This window comes from Canis lupus, chromosome 25 (assembly GCF_048164855.1).
Source record: "Canis lupus baileyi chromosome 25, mCanLup2.hap1, whole genome shotgun sequence".
Lineage (NCBI taxonomy): Eukaryota > Metazoa > Chordata > Mammalia > Carnivora > Canidae > Canis > Canis lupus.
In genome coordinates, this window is record NC_132862.1 from 8919062 (window position 1) to 8931128 (window position 12067).

At 38.0% G+C, this 12067-nt stretch overlaps 1 long non-coding RNA gene across 1 annotated transcript in view; it reads left to right on the forward strand.

Moving 5' to 3' along the window:
- Window positions 1-841, forward strand: part of LOC140616815 (uncharacterized) — a 77545-nt gene extending 76704 nt beyond the window's left edge. The window contains exon 3 of the long non-coding RNA XR_012017151.1: window positions 580-841. This is a non-coding gene — a long non-coding RNA (uncharacterized lncRNA). The remainder of the gene's footprint in view (window positions 1-579) is intronic.
- The last annotated feature ends 11226 nt before the right edge of the window (window positions 842-12067 follow it).

The window sequence follows — 12067 nt, forward strand, 5'->3', positions numbered from 1 at the left end:
AGATTTGACGTGAGTACAACTTCTTTTTGGTATTTTTATTCATGTATGGGTCAAAGGTGATAGCCAATGGTTCTCAACCCTGGCTATGCTTTTGAATCACCTGGAGGTACTTTTAAAAAATACCAGTGCCAGGATCTGAGAGTTGAATTTAATGAACCACAGCCTTAGGCAATGAAGTAAAACAGGCGCATAAATTGCTGTTATGTTCTACACAGCAGATCTATGACAAGTCTGCCCTTGAGAAGTTTTTCGTCTAAATGATAAGATGGAACAATGCATATTAACAAGGACTTAACATTAAAAGTATTGAAAGGAAAAACAAAAAGCAAATCTTGTTCTTGATATAAAATGACAGACTACCTGCTTTGCAGGATGGAAAATGAAGAGTAGGGCTGCTAATATGTGTAACTTTCTCTGGAAATGTTCCTAAGGAAATCATTTGGAAGAATAGAAATCTTGCTTACTTGCTTGGATGATGAGGTTAGACCATCATTATTTGTGTATATGGCACATTTGAAGATATTACAGCTGACATATATCAGATTATGTTCCAATTCTTTATCTCATTCCTTGTTATAGAATTACGAGACATCTGTGCTCTTGCTGTGTTGACTTTGCAATGCCTCCCACAAGAGCAGGAACAGCTCTTGTCTCATTGATTTTGGGCTGGACAACTGGAATGTCGCAATGCAGAGACTTTCAATGTTCTTGAGTGATTTTGCTCCACTTCTTGTACTGCAGCCACTTCACAATATGATCACACCTAGGATAACAGACGTTCTGACTCACCCCCAGAAGGTTGGGGTGCAGCTCATTTTTAAATATTAAACACAGGTAATTCACTGATCTCTCCAGTTAAGGGACTAGAAAGTTAAACAGATAACATAGATGCATTTTCTCCAATACATTTAAGTTCTCTTAATTTCACATCTGAAATACACTTTATTGAATGATTTCTGTCATCATGGTTTAATTGCAGAATAGACACAGTGGCTGCTGTTTTATAAAGTCAAAGTATTCAGTTTGGAAACTTTGAGAATGTGGTATTTTCTCTCTTTTTTTAAAGTTGTTTCTTTTTTTCAGATGACATGATAGTTGGTTAGTTATGGGTTTTTTTTTTTTTTTCCTTACTTAGTTGGAAATTGAAAGAAACCTTTTCTGTGTTCCTAATTTTGGTAGAATCCAGGAGTAGGTGCAGAATTTTCTTGGCATACAAATCCAAAAGCTAGGAAACCACCTTTATAATCCATTAACTTCACCCAGTGTAGATAAATCAGATTTAGAAGAAGATGAATATTAGCTGCGGATCAAATGAACTGTTGTCAAAGGTCTTTCCCAGTGGCTGATAGGATAAGCAAAACATGCCCTAGAAGGACACCCATACTAATTAGGTGTTAAACCATAGCACCGTATTTTGCCATCAGTTTTTGTTTTGCTTGTTTTTTGACCTTATCTTAAATTGGTGAGGCTTCGCTGCAGAAATCAAGGATGGTTAAAATAAATTTTAGCTGAGCAAATATAGTGTTTACACCAAACCACACCTAATCATATAAAAATGTCAAAATCACTCTTCCTAATAATGTTACGAGGTGTTCTAAAATGATAAGCTGTTAATTTCTCTTTCTGGCTTTTCTAGCCCGACTGTCAAAATAATGGTAATATCACCTGATATATTTTCAATATTAAAAAAAGATTGGCAATATCTTTATAAATATGCAGTACCGCAGAATGGAGACAAACTGTACCTGTTGGCTATGAATAGACTCCCCCGATCACTGTTTGGAGGGGCATTCACGCCCTCAAATCCATGAGGCAGCTGTGGCGAGGCACAAACACCCTGCGCAGGAAGAGGCAAGACCCGGCTCCTTGGACAAGGTCATTTAATCTCTCTGAGCCTCAATTTATCTACAGAAGGAAGGATTTCGATGATGTAGCTTTTAAGGACTGTACCGGATATGAAATTCTATAATATTCTTGTATTCATATAATAACATTTCCAAATGAAGAGGAAAAAATGAGGTTAGCCTGGCCAAGTTAGTCAACACTTTCTTAGTAAGGCAGTGTTTTTGCAGATGAGGAAACAGAGCCATCGAAACATTCATTAACTTGTCCCCAAATCACACAAAACTTTATACTTGGTCTTTTGAATCCAATTTACCGTCTATGTAGGTCTATTTTTCCAAAAGAGCAGCTTCAAAAAAATTCCTGTTATCCATATTTTACTTTAGGGTATGTTATATCTATGGTTACTAAGTGGATTGTTAGACCCTGGACATTTTCTGATTTATAATTAAAATAAACTATTTCTAAATACTAAGTGCCCTGACTTTAAAGAGTCTTTACATTTTCCCTTTAAAAGATAAACAAAAACCAATTCAATAAGCTAAAAAAACTACTTGGATTTTTTTCCCTCCAATTATTACATGTGCATGTATGTATGTATCTGTCACGGGGAGGAAGAGGCTATATAATTTTGTTTTCTCCCATCACTTTTTACACCCATTCATTATAATCTAGGAATTACCTGATTATCTATAAAATGTTGCTCAGATGGAACCCAGCTACCCTCAGTTTTCAGATAAGGAGATTGAAGAAGCACAGAGGTGTTAATTGACTTTCTCAAGGTCACACCGAACTTTACAATCAAGGCTGGGATTAGAGTCTAAATTTCCTGACCCAGCTGCTTTTCTCGCATTAGGCTGTTGTTCTTTCACAGAGGGTTTAGATCACTTTCCACCCTTGCAGGCAGGATTTGGGGACTCTCATGAAATGCTTCTTTAACAACCACAGCATCCATGGGCACAGGTGACATTCCCAGGTAACAGATGATGGGTTTTGAACAGGAGATCAGGGAATTTACAGCATAAATTCACAGGAAAATAAACAAGTGTGAGGACAGACTGGACTTTTAACAGTCAAGCCAGGGCTTTCACACTGGGATTCCATTTTTTTTCCCCTCGGCTCATCACTCCACTTCCACCAAGCATTTGGTTTTAATCTGGTGCTGTCCCTGGGACTAATATCCAACAGCCTAAGATCTTGTTTTCTCTGTTTGGAATTTTTTTTTTTTTTTTTTTTTTTTTTTTGCCTAGTAAAGCAGATTTCAGTGTATTTTATAAGAACTCCATCGATGGTACTGCTTAAATAGTATTCAAACAAGTTTCCTCAACCCTGATTAGAATATTGTTTTATTACACTGCACATTTCCTAAATCTCCCACTAATTAAACATATATTGTACCTCATTATTACCCACGAACAACTATCTGTACTCAAGATTTATGGTTGTGTACTGTGGTGGTTGATGACTGTATCAGCATTTCAATTTCAAACGCATTTCAGAGGTTTAGAGCTTATCTGGAAAATTAATTGCAGCCGAAAACCTGGCACAGCCTGTTCTTAAGCAGACCAGCCTGGGGCCCTGCTGCTCTCGGCTCCTTTTTTCTGGAACAGCTGCCAGGGGAGTGGAGTGAGGAGTGGAAGAGGGGAGTAGGAGGAGAGTGGATGGGGGGGAGCAGAGTGCTGCTCTTCTCAGACCTTTCCACCAATCGCTGGAGTCTGGAGGGGAAATGAAAACTCTTCTCTGCTTAATGATCACAGTAAGTGGACGGAAGCCTGAGTTCCCAGCACTGCATTAGCAAGCCAGCCAGGTGTTGGCCGCTGTCAACGCTGGCAGCTTTTTCCCTTTGTTTATTTTTTAAGCAAAGATTTCAGAGTTTTGTGAGTGGTTTTATGTTTTTTTTGTTGTTGTTGTTGTGTTTTTTTTTTTTTTTTTGGTTGGTTTTTAGTTGATCTCAGCTGTAGGGTTTCAAGATTCGGATGTGTTTGTTGGCTTACAAGCAGATAGATGACCCTTGAAGGCAACTGAAGTCCCCCCCCACCCCCAGTTTTGTTCCTCATCTTTTTCAAAGGCAGGGCAGGGAACCATAAAAGACAGCTACTCTGGCTAGTGGCCTTGCAGCCCACGTATTCAGCATTTTGCTTTGTGTCTTTAATTGTACTCTGCTTAGCAGCATAAAAGAGCAGTTTTCCAAGGAAGAAAACAGTTTACCTTTTCCCCCCCTTTCCTTCTTTTTTTACTAACTTATCAGGAAGGTCCTGGTAATAGATTAGGAATTCTTTTAGTTTATCGTGAAGACCGAAAAGCAAAAATTCCCTGTTGAATTCAGGAGCCATTTGGTTGCAAAGAGCAGAAACCAATGAACATCACGTTAAGTAAATGGAATGTAAGAACTGGAAGTGTAGCTGAATATTATGAGGGGTTGGAATTATAAACTGGGAAGTCCTCAGGAACCAAGATTGCCATTCTTTGCCATCTCTCTCTTGCCCGTGCTTAGCTTCTTTTTCTTGCCACAGTGTATTTCATTTCTACCTCTTTCGAGACATCTGCTTTACCCTCTGCTTTTTTTTTTTTTTTTTTTTTTTACCGTGACCTGGTTCTGTGTGTGTGCTCATGCACACAGTCCCCAAACTCCCAGCCTTAAGGGTGTACATGACTCTCCAGCTCAGATGTCTACCACTAATTACTACAGTTCTGCTATCTTGGTATAAATGAAAGGAGAGGCTCTAATTGACTCCACTTGGGTCAGATGTCCATCCCATGCCTAATCAGTTTGGATGGGTGTGATGGCACATGACCACTAAATACATTACTGACTTTTGCAGAGTCTATGAAAGCAGCCTTGCCAAGAAAGAGGTGTTGACCGGTCACCTAGTCACCCATCCTAATTGTGAGATAGTAGGATCCAATATTATACACACACACTCTGGAAGTGGTTCAATGGCAAGCAAGTGGTATCACATGTGGAAAAACAGCTAATAGAAAATAATTCATTGGTTTCTAAGCATTAGAGGGCATATGTACCCTTGGGATGCCTATTAAAAATGCCAATGCCACAGCTCCCTCCGGAGATTTGATTAAGTGGGGTAGCAAGCAGGAACCCATACTTTCTAATAAGCTCTTTGAGTGAGTACAATGAAAGTGGTTCACATGCCTCATTGTGAGAAGCCCTGGTTTCTTAGCTGATGCTTAACATTCAGGTGTAACAGGTGATTAGAGGTGAAGAATTTTTTTTTTTTTTTAAGAATTTCTTTGATGATACTTAGTTATGGTAATGTACAAAGACACTTGACTTCCCCCATAGTGACTGCACCAGGTTAGGTAGTGAGAATGAATTGTGTCCTCTATGTGAGCTTCGACTGATGCAGTGATAGGTGTGTATCAACAGTTCAGGAGCCTATTTAGAGAAACCCCAAATGCTTTCATTTTACTAAGTGTAGTTGCTGTCTGAAAAATAAAAGGTAAGTTAATTATGAAATAACATGGTCATATTAATAATGCCATAATAGTCAGCTCTACAGTGAAACATGCCAGAGTTGATTACATTAGCTTGCCTGGGAGAATTGATACTAAACTGTCAGGAGTGACATAAAAGAACTTGCAGTGCCATTATTTCGACCTCACAGGATCATCATCAGAGAGGATAATTTAATTTCTTTCCTTCTTGTTTCCAGGGTTTCATACCTTCCTGAAAATGCTGATTTTTAAAGAGCACAGATTTAAAATTTTTCCCATCCAAGTTAAAAATATACTCTACATTTGCAAGTTTGATGTTTTCATGTGTGCTTAAGAATGGTTTCAGGTTAGCTCATTGGGCCAGATATCCACCTTACAACACCCAGGATTCAACATGTTTTACTGGATGGAAAAAACAAAGCAGTTGAGGAAGAACAAAATTAAAAAGAAATTAAGATATGAGCTTTGTACAGCCAAGTACATCATCTTCTTTCCACATGAAGCACAGAGGGTGGTTTTTCCAGGCGCACACAGGAGCGTGGCACCTGTGTTCATTTAAATGATTACGCATTCAACAAAATTTGAATGTGTGATGTGCAATCATTTGAATCACTCATTATACATTAAAATAAACTGACACAAATACAACTCGTTCTCTGCTGCTTTTGAGAAACTAAGTAAGTTAAAGAACGAAATGAAGGTTGTATTCTAGGCTGAAGATTTGACACACAATTGAGTCAGAAAATTCAGAATTCATGGTTTTTGACTGTGATCAGATAACTCTGAGTGCTAGTGCACAATTAGAAAAGCAGCAAGAGGAAGAAGAGTTGTCTGTTGCTTCTCCTGGACCACCACACCTATGGCTCCCAGACCACTTCTCAGTGTGCTTTGGACACTAGCTCAGAGGACCACATAGCACAAAAGGAAAGAGCAGGGGAAAACAGTTAAATTAAAAAAAAAAAAAGTGGAAAGAATGTAGTCCTCCTACAAAGTACCAGTGTTTTTCCCAGCTCTCCCATTGTGATTGTTCAGGATCACCATCTCTTCTTTTTTATGGCTAATGATTTTTACACCTGACTTGAATGGGGCTTCTGACACTACCAATCCACTGAAACTGTGTCTTCAAGGTTTATCACTTTGACAAATCCAAATTTCCTTCTTTCTTACCTTTCTTGGCCTGTCAGCATTTGAAATGGATGACCCCCTGCCTCCCACCTGCAACATCTCTTGCCTTCCATAATAGCACACAGTTGTAGATTTCCTCGCTCATGATAGTTCCTTCTGAGCCTTTTCCTCCTCCAGTCAATGTTCAAATGATTGACAAGTGCCGGAGCTTGGTTTAGGATCACCTTATTTCTCTCTCTAGGAGATTACATCCAGTCTTACGTATGCATGCCGATGAATCCAAACTTACATATCTAGGTCTAAAAGCATTGTTGAACTCCACCGTTATATATTCAATGCTTACTTGATATCTTGAAGTCAAGGCTTAGAAGTCCTATTAAAATCTGAAATTTAAACGTGATGAAAACAGAACTCTTAAATTTATATCTACCTCTCCTAAACCATATCATCTCCGTCTACCTAATTGCTCAGGCAAAAAATGAGTTATTCTTAATTCCTGTTTTCCCCTCTCTTCACTGCACATTCAATTCATTAGGAATTCCATTCAAGACTACACTCAAATGTTTCCCAATCCATTGGGCTCCATTATCCTTCACCCTGATGACTATTACAGATAACAGGTTTCTCTCCTAATTGTAGTCAATGTTCTTCCCCTCCAGTTTCCTTTGTCTTTACTGATAGCACCCTTGTCAGTCACCATCATATTTTTCCTGGCTAGTATAATTACCATTTAATTGACCTAACTCTGCAACCAAAGAGGTCCTCTAGAAAATGCAAATAAATATTGACATTTTCAATATAGCTTCCTACTACATTTAGAATAAAATTTGGGTTTATCATGGCATATAAAGCCTTAAGAGATCTATTTCTGAATTCCATGACCATATTTTCTATAATTCTTTTTTTTTAATAATTCTTGATTTCACAGAATGTTCTTTTAAAAACTTAAATCAGACTTTGTCATTTCCCAGATTAAAAACCTTCAAAGTTTAGTAATCCTTACTACATCGTACAATGTTATGTCTGATAAGAATAGTTTGGGCTCCGAGTAACAGAAAAACTAATTAATGATGTGTTAAACAAAAAGGGATTAATTTTTCTCAAAGAATAAATCCTGAGTAGGTAGTTGGTATTGGTGTAGCTGTTTAATGATTCCATGAAGTAATCAGGTTCTTTCTTTTTTTTCTCTCCCATCCTAATTATGTTGAGTATGTTGGTGTTTGACCTTATGCCTCATGGTCCCATAATGGTTTTTAAAGTTTCAGACATCACATCTGTATCACCCATGGTCAAGGTAAGAAAAAGGTAGAAGAGATAGGAGCTGTAATAATAAACTCACTCCTGCTCCAGGGCCTTTGCACTTACCATTTCTCCAGCTACAATGAGTTTTCCCCAGATTTTCATATGGTTTGCTCCTTAATAGTTAAGGTCACAATACAAATATCTGAGATATTTGTGACCTTAACTATTAAGGTCACAATACAAATATCTCAGAAGAGTTGCTAATCCAAAGTAGTTTACTAAACTATTTGTTTTTCTTATTAAAATCTATATTTGTTTTCTAGGGCTGCTGTAATGAAGTATCAAAGACCGAGTCCCTTAATGTCTCCCTTCAAGCTGCTATCACAAAAATACCATAGACTGGGTGGTGTATGTTACCAAAATTTATTTCTCACAATTCTGGTAGCTAGAAAATCCAATATCAAGGTGTCCATAGATTCGATTTCTGGTGAGAGCCCTCTTCCTGGTTTGCAGATAGGGACCTCCTTGTTGTGTGCTCACAAGGAGGGGAGAGAGAAAGGAAGCAAATTCATTTGCTTCTCTTCTTATAAGGGCACTAATCTTACCATGGAGGCTTTACTCTTAGGGCCTAATTATCTCCCAAAGGCCCCATCTCCAAATACCATCACACTGGGGACTAGGGTTTCAACATAGAATTTGGGATACATACTCACTCCACAGCACTCAAACAATAGAAATTTATTGTCTCATTGTTCTAAAAACTGGAAGTCCAAGGTCAGAGTGCCAGTGGGGTTGGTTCCTTCTGAGGGCTGGAGGTGAAAGAGCGACTCCAGGTCTCTCTCTTTGGCTTGTGAATGGCCATTTTCTCCTTGTGTCTTCTCCACATTGTCTTCCCTTTGTAAGTGTCTGTATCAAAATTTCTTCTTCTTATAAGGACACCAGTCAGATTAGATTAGAGTCCACCCTAATGAACTCTTTTTAGTGTGATTACCACTGTAAAAAATTACCTAGCTCCAAATAAGGTCTATGTTCTGAGGGATTGGGGGTTAATAGTTCAACATATGGATATGGGGAGAAGGCACAATTCAGTCCATAACAAACTCAGTAAATACGTGCTGAATGAATGGGTGGACTTGAATCACAGCCACCATTTACTGAATGCTTACAATGGGTCAAGTGCTACATGGAGCGCTTTACCCCATCTCCTTCAGTTCTCACAACAATCTAGTGATGAAGATCCTACATGTATTCTCTTTTAGAAATAGGAAAAACATAGCTAGAGATATAGGGAGTAAAAGGGCAATCTAGTGGAGGCCAGCAAGAAAATAAAGGCTGGGATGTCTTTAGCAAAATAGTGAGGAAATTTTCTTTGAGACATCTTCATTATCTTTGGCCACATTGGATCATGATTAGAAAAGAAGATTGAAATAGTGAGTTTAGGCAAGGGTCAGCAAACTGGTTTCTGTGAAATACATATTTGAGGCTTCCAAGTCACATGGTTTCTGTCACAACTTCTCTGTCGTTGTATGAAGCAACCATAGATAATACATGGACAGATGGCTGTGGTTGTGTTCTAATAAAACTTTATTTTTAAAAGCCAGTGGCTAGCCAGATTTGGCCTATGGCCCATAGTTTCCCAAAGCCTCAGTTAAAGAAATTTTTACTTTGATTTTCTTTCCTTTTATTTTCCTAAAAGTAAATTAATTTTATGAATTCAGAAAAGCTGTACTGACTCGCATCTTTGGGATGCCCAGCATTTACTTCTCTCTTTAGAAAGAGTTGTCCTAAACCCTTCAACACTCGGGAGATACTCAAAGTCTACAGCTGTCCTCTAGAATGCTCTCTCCCCTGGGAAATTTTTTGCCATATCCTGTTAGAGTATGAACTTATTTCCACAGTGATGGTGGTAGAGAGCTGTGGGGACAGAGGAGAAGTCAAAGGGACAGAGATACTAAAGCTAGCCATCCGGACTTTCATTCCTGGCTGAGGAATGGACAAACTGGCTTCAGTGCCTAATATACTTCAATTCTCCACGAGTTGTTTTCTTTCCTGAAGAGATCAGAAAACAAACATTTATCTGAGGATGTAGTCCTTATTAAACCTTGGAGGTGGTCTAGATAAATATACTTGATAAAGAGGGGTGCTAAGGAATTCTTCTCTGTTGTCTGAGTGTTTATGTATTTTTAACTTGTGAGTCCCTGTGCCTCTTGTCAGCCTTTGAGTTTCTTGTATTTTCTCCTGATTATAGACCTTAAGGACGCAGCATGGTGGGGTTTTTTTCTTTTCTCCCATCTACCCTACTTCCCTGTAGTCCACAAAGTTCTTTTTTCAAGTCTACACACTGAGCAAGATGGAGTTTCAATCTGCCCCACAATCCACCCCCCGGTAGCATTTTATACTGTCCTCGTGAGCCCATGTCCATTGCACTTTAAGCAGCTTACTTTTTTTTTTTTTTTAAAGCAGCTTACTTCTAAAGCAACCTAGGAAACAAGACCTAACAGAAGTAATTAAGGGAGTTTATATAGATAACATAAAAATCATACAATAGTGGACCCTGATCTAAGACTTCTCTGTTTTCATTTAAGGAAAAAAAAAATCTTATTTTTTTTTTATTACTGCAGTCATATGTGGTAATGTGTTAGACTAAATATTCTGAAAATCCTTCCAATACAAAAATCTTGGGAATGATGGATTAATATATCAAACATCTTTTAAACACATAGCTGAAATGATAAGAATATTAGAAAAATCTCCAGGGGCCAAGAACAAAGAGGGAGCTGGAAATATGTGTGGTTCATCCTGAAGTTCTCTTCCTGCAGCACTGACTTCCCAGGGAGCATCTGTCAGTTCTAATAATCAACAGGCTTTCATTTTAATAGTTGAACAGTAGATGCAGGATGAGGTTTTAGAGCATTCAGGATGGGGAATTGGAACTTAGAGATCCCTCTACAGCCAGGACCTCAGAAATGCATTCTGAAGGAAGGAATGAACTAGAAAAAAAAAAAAAAAAATCCACCTGCTGGCAAAGAGAATTGAAAATGATACTTGCTTACCATGGCCTAACCTCTAGCTTGGAAAAAATGTAATCAAGGCCTTCCCACGTGTAGGTTTAGGATTTGAATTTTATATTGCCTGAAAATCTAGGAAATCCCAGTCTAAGGAATTAAAGTGGTTTTTGTTTGACGGGATCCCAGGACACGTGGCAAAAGCAAATGCACGTTCCCCATGGAGGCTTGTCTCCTTACTCAGGCTCTGCAGGATTCTACAGATTAACCCCCATATAAGATTTCGCAATTCAAAATTTCAAAACACATAGGAAATGGACTGTTACGTGTGACAATGTTAGTAGATACAATAAAAGCAAACTTTGATATCCAAGATCTTCTGATATTGAATTAACCTACATACAATATAAATAGATTTTAATGTCTTTTTCCCTGTACCACATTGGTTACTGTATCTTTAAAATCAAGAAGCATAAAACCTCTTTGTTCTTTTTCCCCATCCTCCATTTCTCCCATCCCCTCACCCGCCTCCCCTCTGATAACCACCAGCTTGTTCTTTATATTTAAAAGTCTGGTCTTTTGCTTCCTTCTCCTTGTTTTATTTCTTAAATTCCACACATGAATGAAATCATATGGTAGTTGTCTTTCTCTGACTTGTTTCACTTAGGGTTATAGCCTCTAGATCCATCCATGTTGTTGTAAATGGCAAGATTTCATTCTTCCTTGTTGCTGAGTAATATTCCAATTGTGTGTGTGTGCGCGTGCATATATGCACCTGTGTGTATCTTTATTTTTTATAAATTTATTTTTTATTGGTGTTCAATTTGCCAACATATAGAATAACACCCAGTGCTCATCCCATCAAGTGCCCCCCCCCTGTGCCCGTCACCCGCACCCCCCGCCCACCTCTCTTTTTTTTTTTTTTTTTATAAATTTATTTATGTATCTTTAAACATTCATCTATCACTGGACACTTGGGTTATTTCCATAATTTGGCTATTATAAATAATGCTGCAATAAACAGAGGTGCATATATCTACTCAGATCAATTAGTGTTTTCATTTTCTTTCATTAAATACCCAGCAGTGGAATTATTAGACCATATGGTAATTCTTTTTAAATTTTTTTTGACAAACCTTCATACTGTTTCCACAGTAGCTGCACCAGTTTTCATTCCCACTGACAGTATAAGAAGGTTCCTTCGTCTCTAAATCCTCACCAACACTTGTTATTTCTTGTATTTTTAATTTTAGCTATTTTTACAGGTGTGAAGTAATATCTTATTGGGGTTTTAATTTGCATTTCCCTGATGATGAGTGATGTTGAAAATCTTTTCATGTGTCTGTTGGACATGTGTAGATCTTCTTTAGAGAAATGTCTATTCATGTCTTCTGCCAATT